This window comes from Canis lupus, chromosome 34 (assembly GCF_003254725.2).
Source record: "Canis lupus dingo isolate Sandy chromosome 34, ASM325472v2, whole genome shotgun sequence".
Lineage (NCBI taxonomy): Eukaryota > Metazoa > Chordata > Mammalia > Carnivora > Canidae > Canis > Canis lupus.
Window position 1 is genome coordinate 39744814 of NC_064276.1, and position 15964 is coordinate 39760777.

The window sequence follows — 15964 nt, forward strand, 5'->3', positions numbered from 1 at the left end:
CAGGAAGTTGAAATGATGCTATGAGGGAAAAGGGTTCTGAAAAGATTACTAATCAATGGATGATCTCAGAAGTCTCTAGAAATTTTTCACACCCAAAAAGAGTAGAAAAGTATCTTGAGAAGCAATTGTTGTGAGTTCTACTGAGGTGAAGAGTCAAAGCACTGGAGGAGGAAGGAATAGACTTGAAAATTGTTCAGGGGACTCAGAGGAGATAGAGCTCAGGAAACGCCAGAAAAATGTGTCAAGACCTGGGTCACTTGTGGATGGTAGCCTGTGAGAAAATCATGAAAAACCAGCGCGGGATGGATAATCTCTGAACCAAGATGGGTTCTGAGAATCAGGGAGGGGATATTCAGTGATGCCATATTATAGGAAGGAAACAATCTACTGATGTAGAAGGGAGTGGGGACTCTTGAGCCTACAGGCTGAAGGACCACTCTGGCCCCTCCCTGCATCTCCGCAGAGGTCATGTGCTAAGAGTTCAAGAAAACCCAACTCCTCTATTTCTGAGAACCAAAAATAATATGCATACAAAGGCAGTATAAAAAAGTGAATAAAAGAGTTGTTTTCTACAGATTATAAAAAATTCTGTAGAAAATAATCCTTATTCTCTAGCTATGGATTGATCGATTTATCATTCCATCTGCCTTGTCTCACAAAGAACACCATGAGAGGAAGAAGAAAGGAAGATGGAGGACGGACTGGGAGATACCACTCAACTTTCTCCTCCCTTGCCCTTCATCTCCACGATATTGGAGTTGAAAGTCTTTGTACTGCCTAGAGAAGTAAAGCTTTCTGCCAAATAGAAGATTATAATTTTTCAAACTTTGAAACAAAGTCTCTGCTGTAATGAGGTGTTTTTTTTTTTTTTAATAAAGAAAAGATATGGAATCACACAGAGATGTCCTTTTTGACTGTTGATGGGAATTTGACAGAGCATGGTAGGAAGCAGTAATTGGGAAAATAAAAATTTTACCTTCATCAAACCAATCACATGGTCTCATTTGATTTCACAGCATGAGCGCAGTTTTTACTATTATCCGCGTTTTACCGTCAAGAAATCTTGGGCTCAGAAAAGTGAAGCTAGATCCTAAGTGAACTAGCTGATAGACAAACTGAAACCCTCCAAGCTCAAATGTCATGCTACTTTACTGTCCTGTTATCTTTAAAAGCGTACAACCAACATAGGCCATTTATGTCCTTTATTAATATAATAAATTTCACTATATCCCCACGCTTCAAAGTACTATCTGTATTTTTAGTGTTGGTTTCAAGTACTAACTTTTCCCCAAAGCCTGCAATTCCCTAGTTGTAATTCATCTTCCCACACAGAAGTGATCTCTTCTCCTACAATCTAACGGAACGTGAACACTTCTGCTCTAGTCTGCTTGTGCTAGTGTCTGTCTGTCTGCTCCGGTCCCACCAGATAATGAGTTTCATAGTAGTTAAGGCTCAGCCTAACACATCTTTATATTGTCATTAGTACCTTATGTCGTACCTAGTAAGTATCTGGGTTTGTATAAGTTATATAATATTATTATATATAATAAATTATATATAATACAGTACTTTAAGTGTCTTGAAGAATAAGGCTCCTGAGAGTGTCTAATCCTGGTTTGATTTGCAGACTTTTACACATAGTATCTGCTGTTCAGCAATTTATTTATTTAAAAGGATGAATGGGGATTAAGTGGTAAGGAAAATTGAAGATAGAGAAATTTAATATAAATATTAATATAAAAAATAATGGAATGAACTATCAGACATGTAGACAAACCTTGGAACAGTTCATTCATTCTCTGCCATAGGTTGGACATGCTCTTAATACAGATCCACGGGAAATGGCTAGTGTTTGCATAAAGCCATCTGTTTGTCATCTCTCATCATGGTTAATTTATATGTCAATTTGACTGGGACACTGGGTACCCCCACCTTTGGTTAAATCTAAGGCTGAATGTGTCTGTGAAGGTGTTTCTGGTTGAAATCAACTTTAGAATCAGTCAAGTCGAAGAGAACAGAGAATCCCCTCCGTGCTAGTTGATTCATCCAACCCATCGGAAACCTGAGTAGAACAACAGTAACAAAACCTACATGAGTATTTGCTTCTTGGATTGACTATTATTGCGCTGGGATATCAGTCTTCTCCTGCTCAGACTCAGGCTTGGGTCTAAACTGGGCACTGTGACTTACATACGGAAGAACGTATGACCCTAATGAGCTCATTAGAGTTGTCATCTTTTTCTTTTTCTTTCTTTTCTTTTTAAAAAATTTACTCTCAAAGAAAGATCACAGTCTTCTTTTTTGATCATGAATGTTAAGAATGTGGGCAACCCATAACATTGGCCCTCTTGACTCTTCAGCTGCTGACCTGTGGGACTTCTCAGATTCCATACCTACTTGCTCTCTGGCTCTGTCTTCTTCATTCTCTTTTTCTCTATATGTATCCTATTAGTTCTATCTTTGTGGAGAATGGAGACTAATACACCCCTGATATTCCTGTGTGAGTTTTTTTTTTTATTAGTATAAGCAAATCACCATGAATTTTGCAACTTAATAATCATTTGTTATCTCATAGTTTCTGTAGTTCAATCATCCAGGGGCAACGTAGCTGGACTCACTCTGCTGCAATTAGATGTGAGCTGTGTTTGCAATCTTACTTGAGGCTTGGGATCCTCTTCCAAGCACACCTGGTTGTTGGCAGTATTCACTTTCTTGCAGCTCTAATTCCCAGTGGCTTGTTTTTCCAGACTGGCAGGAAAATGTCTCCGAAGTCAAAGAAAGACTAATCTTTCTTTTAAAGGGTTCATTTGATTTGGGAACACCCACTGGATAACTGCCTTTGAATAAGTCAAAGTAAAGCCAATCAGGAACCTGAATTATATCTGCAAAATCTATTCACTTTTCCTATATCTTAGAATTTTGCTTACCTAACCCACTTAATTGTTTTAGATGGTCTCTAAAATTTTCCTAGAATCTCCCTGGCCTTTAGTGTCTGAAGATTTGCTGTCATAAAATATTAGAGAGCCTGAGAACTTCAAAAATGACATGGTTCTCCAACTTAAAGATCCAAAATATCCAGAATAGAACTTGAAATATCAGGAGAAAAAAAAATAATAATAAAGCCCCAGGAAAGACTGAAAAAACAGCAATGACAATGACAACTTTATTTCTCACTATTCATTAGAGCAAAGGGTGTTTCTATGATTGACATAAAGTGAGGTTAAATACATTTAGTATATCCTGTTCAATTAATTCATCCCTCTTTAAAACATAAAGGTGTAGTTAAGACATTAAAAACACATTTATTCTTTTATTCCTTTTAATATTGGGTGAAAAAAAATTACATAGAAGATGGATTTCTATTTCATACTGAATATTTTTGTTAAAACCAAGAAAAATGATTTTATAGGGTTCTCAGATTGCCAAGGACATAATTCAAACCATCACCATGATTTCTATTTTGATGATGGCAGTAACCTTCATGGCATGCAGTGCTCTTCATTATGTAACGATGTTTACAAAGAACTATAGTTTTTTCAATTTCCAGGAAAAGCAAAATATTTTCTATCCTAAATGTCTGCTTCCAGCACATTGTGTGTGACATACATTCTCAATTTGAGTAGAATAATCATTTGCTAATCATCTCTTGATTTCTTTTTTTAAAAGTCTCATATGGAAAACTACACAAAACAGGCTGGCAAATCAGTTGGATCTTCTCTAGGAGGTATTAGCCTGAATCAACTTCACTTTCGTGGTCTGCCCTCTTGTCTCCATCCTTTCTCCTCTACCAGAGAAAAATGCAGAATATGGCAGCTTATCCACGTGAAATTCACTCATTTAGCAGTTAGTTTATCTCTGACCACTGTGTATTTCCTCCTCATTCATTGCTGGTAAAAGACTAGAAAGATCTTTCCAGAAATTTGAGTGGGTAGATGGTAAGAAAGACCCGTTAATTTTCAGCTCAGGTCATGATCTCAAGGCTGTAAGATCAACCCCTGTGTTGGGCTCTGTGCTTAGCTAGAGATTCTCTCTCTTTGTCTTCCTTTGCCCCTTCACCCATTCATGCTCTCTCTCCCTCTCAAATAATTAAATAAATAAGTAAATAAATAAATAATAAATAAATAAATAAATCTTTGGAAAAAAAAGGAAAAAAGAAAGACCCATTACTCAGTGGATTTTTAATTATTGGTTACCTATAGGGCTTGGGTGTAATTGCTTAAAAAGAAAACAAATAAGAAAACAATGGATGGAAAAGGAAAAGAAAGAAATGAGCAAACAACGGACATTTTAATTACTTGGAAAAAAAACATATCAAATTAATCCTCTCCAGTTATCATTCTCTCAAGAATTAGCTCACTAGGAATAACATTTACCGTGTTACATAGGACCATATCCTTGGAAAAAACTTTCAGTTTCTTTCTCCAATCCACAGTCCCTTGTATATTATATAAATCTTTATATATAGTAATAGTCAGGAACCCAAGCAATCTATCATATTTGATCAAGACAAGTATAAATCACTTATTCATGATTTACCATTCCTAACTTGATTCATTGATTCATCTCCAGACAAGACAAGGTCAGTACAAAAAAAAATGATTAAGCTTCTTGCCCTTAAGAGAGAACAGCTTAACCAACAAATTCATCTTCACATCTGACCTCATGAATCTTGACACTGGGAATACTGTAAAAATAGAAATAGCCCTTATAGATGGTCCCTCAAATGGAAATGTCGGACTAAGTAAGAAAATAGTAGAAAGATTAACAATGAACATGCCATGGGGTGTGTCACAGCCATCCTGGTTATCACCGCCGGACAATCTGAATCAGCTAATATGCATTACCTATTTTATCACTATTTATTTTCAATCATTTTTCTACTTTAATTCATGGTTTTTTTGTTGTTGTTTTGTTTTACTTCTCCCTAATTTCCTACCATGTGGCATTCCAATTTTTCACATACACCTTCATCTTATTTGTGTAGTGGTGTTTAGCCATGGATTTGGCAAGACGAGGTGTAGGAGGATAATAGCATCTTTTAAATTTCCCCATATGAGAGCAGCCCGGGTGGCTCAGAGGTTTAGCACCGGCTTCAGCTCAGGGTGTGATCCTGGGGTCCTGGGATCGAGTCCCACATCGGGCTCCCTGCAGGGAGCCTGCTTCTCCCTCTGCCTATGTTTCTCCCTCTCTCTGTCTGGATAAATAAATAAAATCTTTTAAAAAAATAAATAAATCTCCCCATATGATGCCACAACAACCTATAGTCAGGGAGGCTGCAAGATAACAGGCTTCTAATCCTGATCTCCAGAGTCAGGGAACTCTTTTTGACTTTCTTAATTTTTCCTTGGATTCCCCACCCATCTTCTGCACATATTTCAAACACAGAAATATAAACAACAAATTTGTACATACTCTTAGCTCAGGCTAAAAACAAACATAAAAACATAACAAAACATAAAAAAAAACACAAAAACAAACAAACATAGACTAGGTATTTTAAGCAATAAATATTTAATCCTCATCGTCCAAGGCGAGGATTGTCCAAGATCCAAATCCCAGCAGATCTGGCTCCCGGTGAGAGCTCTCTTCCTGGCTTATGGGTCATTGCCAGCTTGCTGAGTCCTCAATGGCAGAGGCTGCTCTGGTCTTTCTCTTCCTGTAAGGGAACTGGTCTAGCAGGAGGCGCACACCCCCATCTAAGCCTAATCACCTCCCGAAGGCCTCACTTCCAAATACCATCAATTGGGGACTAAAGCTTCAACATATGAATTTTGGGACACAATTCAAGGTCATAGGGTATATGTGTTGTTTTAAATGTAGAAAATAAATTTGATAATTACATTCTGTTAAAAAAAAAGTCTAGATGGCTTAACAGATTTTCCATGGGGTCCTGGGTAATTTTCGAATTTCTTAGCATGAAATTACAATATGCTTTTACTACTTGACCATAATTTACTTGCTTTCTATATCCCCCTCCCCTCTGGCAGTCTGTCTTCTAGCTGCAGGGTGATTCTACACGCTTCACTGAAGATATCTGATTCTTTCAACTGCTTTTGCACATACTATTTCCTTTTTTTTTTTTTTTGCACATACTATTTCCTTTGCCTGAAACGTTCTTTATCCTCCATGCATTATGACAAACTCTTACCTGTTTTTCAAGACCACCAAATCCCACCATAGTCTTTCCTGACCCTTCCTTTCCCCCAGTAGAGTTAAGTTCCTTCTTTACTTCCATCTCATTTTTTTATACATCTATCACAACATCAAAGCCATGAGTTACTCAATTATTTGGTTATGTGTCTATTTCTTCTATTAAACTGTGACATCCTTGAGGACAAGGGTCATTTATAACAAAACCTTTTAATTCGGCGAAACCCAAACTGTGCCTGACTCGCAGTAACACGCACTATATGAAGAATGAATGAGTGAATGAACTGTTAACACAGGCCACACAGAGAAGGCAGAGACCAGTTGCTTCTCAGTTCTTCTTGTTCTATAAACACTTGTCCCTGTTGCACACAATCTCCACTTCCTAGCCTCTAGTTTTGCCTGTGGATGTCATACTTCAACCTTGCAAGTCTGCTCCTTACTTTCATCCTCTCTTGCTGCCTGCTGCCAGGCATCCAGATGTTCTAACTCCTACATCACCTAACTAGTGTTTTCCAAACTTGCTTATCTATAAAACTAACTGAAGCTCCTTATTAAAAATACAAAATTTTGAGCCCAGCCTCAGATCTACTACGTATGAAGTTGCAGGAAATGAGCTCAGTAATCTGCATTTTTAAGCCTGTTTCCCAGATCATTCTGATGAAGGTAAGTATGAATACATAAACAGAGGGTCTAAAGGGCTGTTCCTTCTGTTTTGGGACAACGTCTTCCCAGCTTGGGACTTCATTAAGCAATAGTTCAGCTTCCTGAGACCTAGAAAAAAGAAACCTCACTTGAATGTCTTCCCATAGCCGGTTCTTAAGGCTGGTAGGACCGTTGGAAATCCCTCCAATGGACTCCAGACATCTCCATACTACTTCTCCCATGCACAGTTCAGTGTAGAAACTTTCTCCCACTGCCCCTACTTTTAGATGCTCTCTGAGGTGCTGCAGCCGCTGCTGTCAAATCCCAGCACAGCTCTGGGTATTGGCAGTCTGCAAACTGACTCTGATGAGGTGTGACAGTTCATGCTCTGTGGGTTTATCTTTAATCAGACTAGACCCTGAGGATGTATGGATTCCCTGTAGAAAATACAGATTGGGTGTTACTCAGGGTTAAAAATGAGAATGAAGAGTAAGTACTTATCATAGACTCTGCTCCAGAGTAAGTATTTAATAAATATTACCAATTACTAATATTTCTGTTGTTGGAGAGACTGAATGTATTCTTCTTCCTTTGATCTCAACTCAAGGAAACCTATATTATATAGATTTTTAATGTAATTCTTTGAAATATAAAAATATCCTAATTCTCTAAATGGGTTTGGTTAATTAAATTAGTTTTGATTAATCATAAAATTATGAGAGTATAGATATTTTCCACGGAATGCCAAAACTCAAAGAATTAATTCATAACATTCAGATTGCAGAGGCCATATACTTGTTTTGATGATGCAACAGGCATAACAGTGTTTTAAAACATTTATAAATACTAAATATTAATGCTTGAATTAGTTAACTATGACTCTGTAACAAATCACTCCAAAGCTTAGTGGCTTGAAACAATTACCATTTATTGTCTCTCATGAAGCTGTGAGTTGACTGTAGAGTCTGGTTCAGACCTGAACTTGGCTGATCTAGGCTGGGCTCACTTGTATACTAGCTGTGAGCTTGAGGGTTGCTGGGGGAGTAGCCTCGGTGTTCTAGGGTCACCTCAGCTAGATGGCTTGTCCCCGGGACAAGGAAACCATTCCAAGTGTGTTCAAACAGTGGTCTTGGGGGTATAAGGGGGGGAAAATGCATGCAGTGTCTCTTGACCTAGGTTTGGTCAAGACTAATGATCAAAATGACTAATGACTTGACCAAAATGTTAATACAATGCCATTTTTGCCATATTTTATGCATCAAAACAAATGATAAGTTCAGCCTAGATCTAAGGAGTAAGAAATAAGCTTCATCTTTTGATGGAAGTTGCTGAAAAGTATTTTTCAAAGGGTCCCAGGGAGACTATTATTTGGAATAACCAATGAAGCCAGTTTTCCACATTAGTCACCATGGCAAAATATCTCATTTTCATAGTTTTCTGAAATAAAAAAAAAAAAGAGGTTAGATTCAGAGATATCATCAAAATCATGCTTTCCACTCCATTATCATCTAACTGGTTGTAATAAAGCCACAATATCTGTCAGATAATCATTTATTCATTTTATTTATTTATTTTCTAAGATCTTGTTTTTAAGTAATCCAACATGGGGCTCAAACTCACAGCCCTGAGATCAAGAGTTGCACGTTCCACGGACTGAGCCACCCAGGCACCCTCATTTGTTAGTTTTAAAATAATGCTAGCATTACCTCATATGGTTGTTCAGACTATTATATAAGATATCACATCAATAAGCACCCAGCAATGTGTCTGGCAAAAAGGAGATATATACATATTTTGAGCTAAGTAAAAATAATGAATTGTTGTTTCTATTTGCTTTCTTTTCTTTTTTTTTAAGATTTTATTTATTTATTTATTTATTTATTTATTTATTTATTTATCCATGAGAGACGCAGAGAGAGAGAGAGGCAGAGACACAGGCAGGGGGAGAAGCAGGCTCCATGCAGGGAGCCTGACGTGGGACTCAATCCCGGGTCTCCAGGATCACGCCCTGGGCTGAAGACGGTACTAAACCGCTGAGCCACCCGGGCTGCCTTCTATTTGCTTTCTTTGTAATATTTGTTAACTAGAGTCCCCAATTTTTTCTTTGGTTTCCTCCATGTATCATCACTATACTAGTTTTTTATGGTGTTAAAATTATTCGGTAAACTTTAGCAATGCTCGTCTTTTTGAAACATGTTTTCCAATTGATCCTTTTGTCCTAATGGGTATCTTTGTTGGTATTGTTTGTTGTTTTTGTTGTTGCTATTGTTTTTATCAAAGTTTGTAAGAAACGGAAGATTTCTATGGTCAATTTAGGTTGAAAAAAATGTTTTCAAGAAATAGTGAAATACAGAATTAGCAAAAGTTATAGAGAACCAAAGTCAGAAAATGAGGACAGAAATGCCCAGGAACATTATCTCAGAAAAACTAATAATTCCAGCCAAACTCCCAAGCTTCCTGACTACACAACTCTGAAGTCTTCTCTGAGCTTCATGTCAAACCCTCAAGATTCAAAATCATACCCTGGAACATCTAAACGTAACGGTAGGAGCTGGCCACCCAGCCTCATCACAGCTACCAGCAAAATAAAAGTGAGATCATTTGCCTGTTTTTCATTGTAGAAAGCATATCCTTGCCATTAACTTTCCTTGGTGTCCCAATCAAATAAAAGGATGCTTGGATGCTGGGCAGGTTAAAATACATGCTCATGGAAGTAACTGCCTGACTCGGTAAAGCATGCAGCTCTTGATCTCAGGGTTGTGGGTTCAAGTCTCACGTGGGGTGTAGAGATTACTTACAAATAAAATACTTAAAAAATAAAAAATAAAAAAATAAATGCCCATGCAATCTACTCTGTTAGTTCCTCAATATCTATAATATCCTTCTTCTCAAAGTATATTTCAAAAAATAATTCTATTCTCTAGCATAAAGCAACTCTGAAATCTTCTATATACTTACGTTGGCCCCAAAGAGAGACACTCAGTAGTTCGCCGCTGACTAATAGGCGTTTCTTCCCTGCATCTATTGTGATTCTCACTTTAATGTTCTGAAACCTGAGTGTGTGTGTGTGTGTGTGTGTGTGTGTTGGAGTAGGGGAGGGAATCTATAAAATTTATCAACAGTAACCTCTTATACTGGTAAAGACAAAAAAAAAGTAAAATTATCTACATAAAATATGTAAATATGCATTTTTAGTAAGAAAGAACATATGGTTCGATGCTATAGTTTCATTTTACAGAACTGATTATAAATCATTAGTATTTATGATTTTCTTTCCACATTACTAATTTCATATTCACATCCGTCCAGCCAAAACCTAAACTTTTTTGTCATTTTGCCCAAAAGCATGTGAAACTCAAAATCGTATTCAACAACTAACGGTATATACCTGTGAAAACATTTCTCTTTTGGGTGCTTTGTATGTGATCTATTATTGCTACTTAAAAAAAAATTACTGTTGAATTTAGTGACTTAAAACAATGATACTCATTATCTCATATCTTACAGGATTCACATACAGCTTAGCTGGATCCTCCGACTTAGGGTGTCCCATCAGGCTGCAAGCAAGGTATTGGCTGGATTGGAGTCTTATCTGACGTCTCTAGTGAAGGAAGATCCACTTTTAGGCTGATTCATGTGGTAATTGGGAGAATCCAGCTCTTCATGGGCGGCTGGCGAAGGCCCCAATTCCTTAGCATGCGATGCTCTCTATAGAGCACCTTACAACATGGCATCCACCTTCCATCAGAAGCAAGTGGGGGAGCAAGAGAGGTGAGCAAAACTGAAGCCAGGATCGAATCTTTTTAAATTTAAGCAAGAAAATGACATCCCACCACTTTTGCTGTCTTCTATTCATCACCAGCGAGGCATTATCTAGCACACGCTCAAGGGGGGAGATCACACGAGGACGTTGGATGCCAAGAGTAGGGACCACTGGGAACCATCTCCACAGTTGACTTCTGGCAGTACTTAGACCTGTAATCAGCAGAACCCAGCCTTGGGTACAAAAAGCAAAGTTTCCTCAAGTGGGGAAGCCGTTAGTTACAATCGTGACAGACAACACTCCCATTTCCATCTTCTGGCTCCTAGACACAGTTCTTTGACTTTGGAGACACAACGAGTATTATTTCTTGGTTAGAGTGCGCGCTTTACTCATCATGACGGCAATTCAAACGCGTGTCTCAAAGCTGGCAACAGAACGGCAACAAGCAGTTCTATCATCCTGTGAGTCCAGTTGTTTCCGGGAAACGTGATGTAGGAGAAGACCATGACTTCCATGAGCTCAAAACAGTACCTTATTTATTTCACGGTTAAAATTAATTCCTTAGGAGGAATATTTTGTGATAAGCTGGATGATGTATCAAGACATTCAATCAGTCCGCATGCTGTGGGGCTGGCACAGGCCTGAAGGGCAGGGAAAGTAAATCTAAATCTAGGGTCTATTTTAGTAAAGAAAAAATGTTTTACTGCCCCAAGACTCTAGTAGATTTAAATGATCACATCCACACCACCGGGCTGGTCTCCATGGGAGTGGCAGCGCCCTAGAGCGTCAGACTTGTTTCCTGCTGCTGCCAAACTGAGCAGTCGCTGTCGGTAGTGACGATGCCACCTATGCTGGGCCTGTTCCCGAAGTTAAACCCGCAAACCTGTCTGCAAACTGGTCTGTGAACAATCCATCGAAATCACTCGAAGGGCCCTTGACTTTGGATAAACCATTAGCCAATTACTTACACGTTGTCAAGGATCTTTAACAGAGGCTGCTTTTCCTCCTTCCAGGAAAAGTGGGTAAAATGTGTGTTCGCCTTTTAAAGAAACCTCACTGCCAGGATCCTTGACCCCTCTCAGAATCACACCAAAGTGTGGTGGCACTGCCCCGGGAAGGTCTATACTCATGTAATTAAGGAAGAAAGCAACCACCACCACCACCACCACCAACAACAACAACAAATTGAGCATAATTCAGAGCTGGCCCTGCCGGGTAGGTCAACACGGTCAGATGTAGATCGCCACACGTTCAAAGCTGGAACCTCGAAGTGATAATATTGCAGTCCCGTCACATGCTGCCTCTAAAGTGCAAAGAGGTAGGCAGCTGCAGTCCTGGTCTTTGGGTTCCCTTCCCCGGGCTGGCACTGCCAGACGGCCCCCCAGACCCAGCCGCAGCCAGGGGAGCTCAGCCCAGCGGGGTCCCCCCGCCCGGGACACCATGGGCCAGGGGCTACAGCGGGAGCTGATGGCCTTCACGCTGTCTGGTGACACAGGCATTTCTGTCTTCCCCGAATCAAACTTTTTAAATGGGTAGGGCCCATCCCTGGGGCAGATGGCACAGTGTATGAAGACCCGAAATGTAAGCTCTCCCTGGAGCTCTCTGCTGGTTACGTTTTTTTTTTTTTTTTTTAAGATTTTGTTTATTTATTTCAGAGAGAGAGAGAGAGCCCAAAGCATGAGCAGGGAGAGGGGCAGAGGGAGAAGCAGAAACCCTCCCTGGGGCTCAGTCCCAGGACCCCAAGGTCATGACCTGAGCCGAAGGCAACCCCTTGACCCCTTGAGCCACTCAGGTGCCCCTCCAATGCCCACCCTTAACCATGCACCCCAAACAAAGCTCCTGGCACCTGCTACCACCCCAAGGTGGACACCCAGGGGAACATCTGCCCAGAAATCCTACAGGCCAAGTGCCTGCCGGGTAGGATGTCAGGGCCATCCTGCTGTCCCTCCGGAGCCTGCTAGGAGAACCCAACATTGATCGCCCTTTGAACACACAGGCTGCCCAGCTCTGAGGAAGCCCCGCAGATCTGAAGTAGCTGCAAGAAACCTACTCAAAGCGGGTTTCCAGCGGAGAACCCTGACTGTCCAGCCTCTCTCTTTGGACTGTGCTTATTTTTTCCATAGATGGTCTGTGCTTTCCTTCCTTTCTGTGCAAGGCTCTGTATCTTAAGCTGGGCTGTCATCTTTGCTTTGTTTATTTATTTTTTAAAAATTAAGTCTGTGGTTGAGTCCTTGTAATGAATATATTAAATAAATACATTGCTTTTTTTTAATAAAGTAAAAAAAATAAATGAATAATGAAAGGATGCAGAATGTACATTCCATTTTGAGAGGGTAGCCTGGTTGTCTCTGCATTCCTTCTATCACTTCCCTATTTTGGCAGATCCTTACGTTTTCTTAAAATTTGACTTCCAGTGCTTAGTAATTGATGTGTCTCTTTTCCCAAATATCATAACTACTTGTGAGATTTCTCTGTCAAACTGGAAATGTACCATTGGTGTATTTGTCTTTCCTTACACGCATCATGATAAAATAAAAGCATGTTACTCTGAAAAAAAAAAATTAACTTCTACCATATGTCAGGTCATACTCGGTCATTCAGGATATTTCCATGATCTGTTTTATTATTCCTATCAGAATGTTGGCATTAATTCTAAGAACCATTTCTATTGTGAAATTCTTAGACGATTACATTTTTCTCCAGAGCTGAGGATGCGAAAGACACTGAGGCAAGATGGTGAAGATACAGCAAAGGTCTTTCCAGGCAAAAGTGCAACACTTCTGGTATTTTTTATTTAAAGGAAGAGGGAAAAGCGAGTTTCAAATCAAAAGCTGTGTACCATGTTTCCAGAGGTGTATTCCTTAGGAAACAAATTCTTAAATAGCAGCTATAATCAGATTAATTTCTGATAAAGCAACTAATATCTAGTGTTGTTTTTCCGTGACACACTTACATTTTGTACTCAGGCCAAAGTCTGAGTAAAGAGGAACTGAGATAGGAATCACTGTTTTGCATCTTCAAGTCACTAATGATAATGTTAAAAACTGCTTGTGACATGCCTTTTTTTCTTTTTCTTTTTTGTGGAAAAGGGGACTCTACTTGACATTTTCCACCAAATACTCCCACTTCATCTTTTCTACCAAAATAAACCTTTTTATTACCGTACCGCTCAAGGAGCCAACGTGAGGGTCTCGTAAATTCTCTGAAGGCATCCCCTAAAGATGTTTATTTTGCCTATCTACTCTGGAGGAATATTAAAGAAGTGTTCACAGTTCTACTGAGCCAAAATTCCAATAATTGCTTAACCTTTATGCGTCCATACCCTGCTGTGAGATCACAGTAGAATTCTATATCCCGAGGAAAACTCTGTTAGTTCACGGCTCATGATCAATATTTTTCAAAAGGCTTGGGTATTTCCTATTTCTGAGTACAGAGCTCCCCTTGTGAAGCATTACCGATCTCTAAGGAAGGGTAGGAGGAATGATCGCCAGGCGTATATTTGATACGATTTTGGATTGTTTCCCCAAGGATCTTGCTTCCTCATAGTGGAAGAGACTTTGGGTTTGAGAACTCTCCTCCAGGTATGGGACGAGTGGCTACAAATGGTCTAACATTGTGATTCAGTCAGGCTCCTCTTATTATTATTATTATTATTATTATTATTATTATTATTATCATCTTCTAGCTGTTCACCAAAACAGACTTCCTCTTTTCCCAAAGAAGGCTTTCAGTCCAAGCTTCCCCTGCGACTACACGTGGCCACATGACTGAATTTTAGCCAACTCAATATTATCTTCAGTGACATTTGCCACTTCTAAGCCTGGCCCCATAAGGACTTCTCGCATGGACTCCCTCACATTCTTTTCCTTTCAGAGCAGCCCAAGATCCCCCATGAAAGTGCATGTTGGAAGTTGCCAGATGCATCCTCAGCTGGGCCACAGTATGGCTTTGTGACACCACATCCTTTTCCTTCAACCTCCAGTCTGGAACCACCTTGTATTGTTATTTGGGCAAGAAATAAATTTTGAGGGAGATGAGCCGCTCCATATTCGGGTATGTGTCCGGTGTGTGTAGGTCTGTGTGTGTATTTTGTATATATTTTCACAGTCTGATCTACTCCAAGTAATCCAGGCTCGAGTGGACTGTCCATGTCTTGTGAACCTATGAAAACCCATGCCCCATTAGCTGCCACCAAAGACCTTAGACCGTGCGTATTATCACAAGTACTTTCTTCATCTCATGGTAATCATAACCACTTTGCCTCTTGTCTCTATCTGGAACCTCATTTTGGCTGTATCTTCTCTTACTACTAGATAGTGCTGATAAAACAAAACAAAAACAGCTATGAAAGCACCTTTCAAAGATTTTGGCATTTGTCTCATTGTCTTTTCTGGGCCATCTTGGGGCACATAGTAAAAAAGTAGGTAACGGTTCATAGATGTTCTTTAGCATTTCTAACTGCTAAATCTTTGAATTCCATCATTTAAAAGAAAATCCTACTTCAGCTTCATTTAGTGTGCATTATCATTGAGTTCAGGTTTTGGTCAGCAAATTGTAAATTAAAATATTTCCCGCTGTTAGAACCAGCATAATTATTCTAGAATATTGTATGTCACATCATATCTATAAATTAAGTGGATAAAAAAATATGGAGAGAATGAAATGTAAGAGGTAGGGAATGAGCACAATTGACCTCTATTCTTTTTTTTTTTTAATAATTTTTTTCAAATTAGGAAGTTGCAGCATTTACAAGCAAAGAGAAATAGTTACGAAGGAGGGAAGAAAGACTGCTTCAACCAGCAAGTGAAGCTCTGGGGGATTTGGAACTCGGCATATACAATGTCCTCTGATTCTTTGCATAGAGGCCCAACACCAGTTCTTGGACTCATGTTTGTTCTAATCAAAGCTTTAACTTCCCCAGAAGAGATCTGGAGATTAACTAAATTCAAATGGTGTCATAATTTGGCAGATGATAGATTCAAATTTTGCATTTGGTTTTTGGCTTCTGCAGGCCTACAGCTATAGTTGTAGTATCATAGGAAAATTTGGAATTTCAGAATATGCCTTGAGAATTTAGAGTTTTGAGCTCACTTTTTTTTTTTAATCTGTCTGTTGTCCTAAAAAAAAATTGCCAACTGACTTCATTATTCTGGAAGTCCTCCTTTTTTTCTTAACCGTTCTAAGGCAGAGAGGACTCAGTTTTATAAACTCTATGGACACTATGCCTGAAGATCACAGGAATTAGAAAATTTGCCCTTAAAGTCATAGTCTGCAGAATCCCATCCTTGAAAGTCACGGTCTGTAAGAAACCAACATGATTTGGTTTAACTTCAGGACCAGATCAGCAAGATCACTAATTCCAGATTCTTTGAGCATCCATTGCCTGCCTTACACTTAATAGTACCTGTC

At 39.2% G+C, this 15964-nt stretch overlaps 1 long non-coding RNA gene across 1 annotated transcript; it reads left to right on the top strand.

The window, feature by feature from the left end:
• The first annotated feature begins 13233 nt into the window (after nt 1-13233).
• Nucleotides 13234-15504, top strand: LOC118353309 (uncharacterized). Its single transcript, XR_004812054.2, has 3 exons — nt 13234-13338; nt 14429-14608; nt 15289-15504. It is a non-coding gene; the product is annotated as an uncharacterized LOC118353309 (long non-coding RNA).
• The last annotated feature ends 460 nt before the right edge of the window (nt 15505-15964 follow it).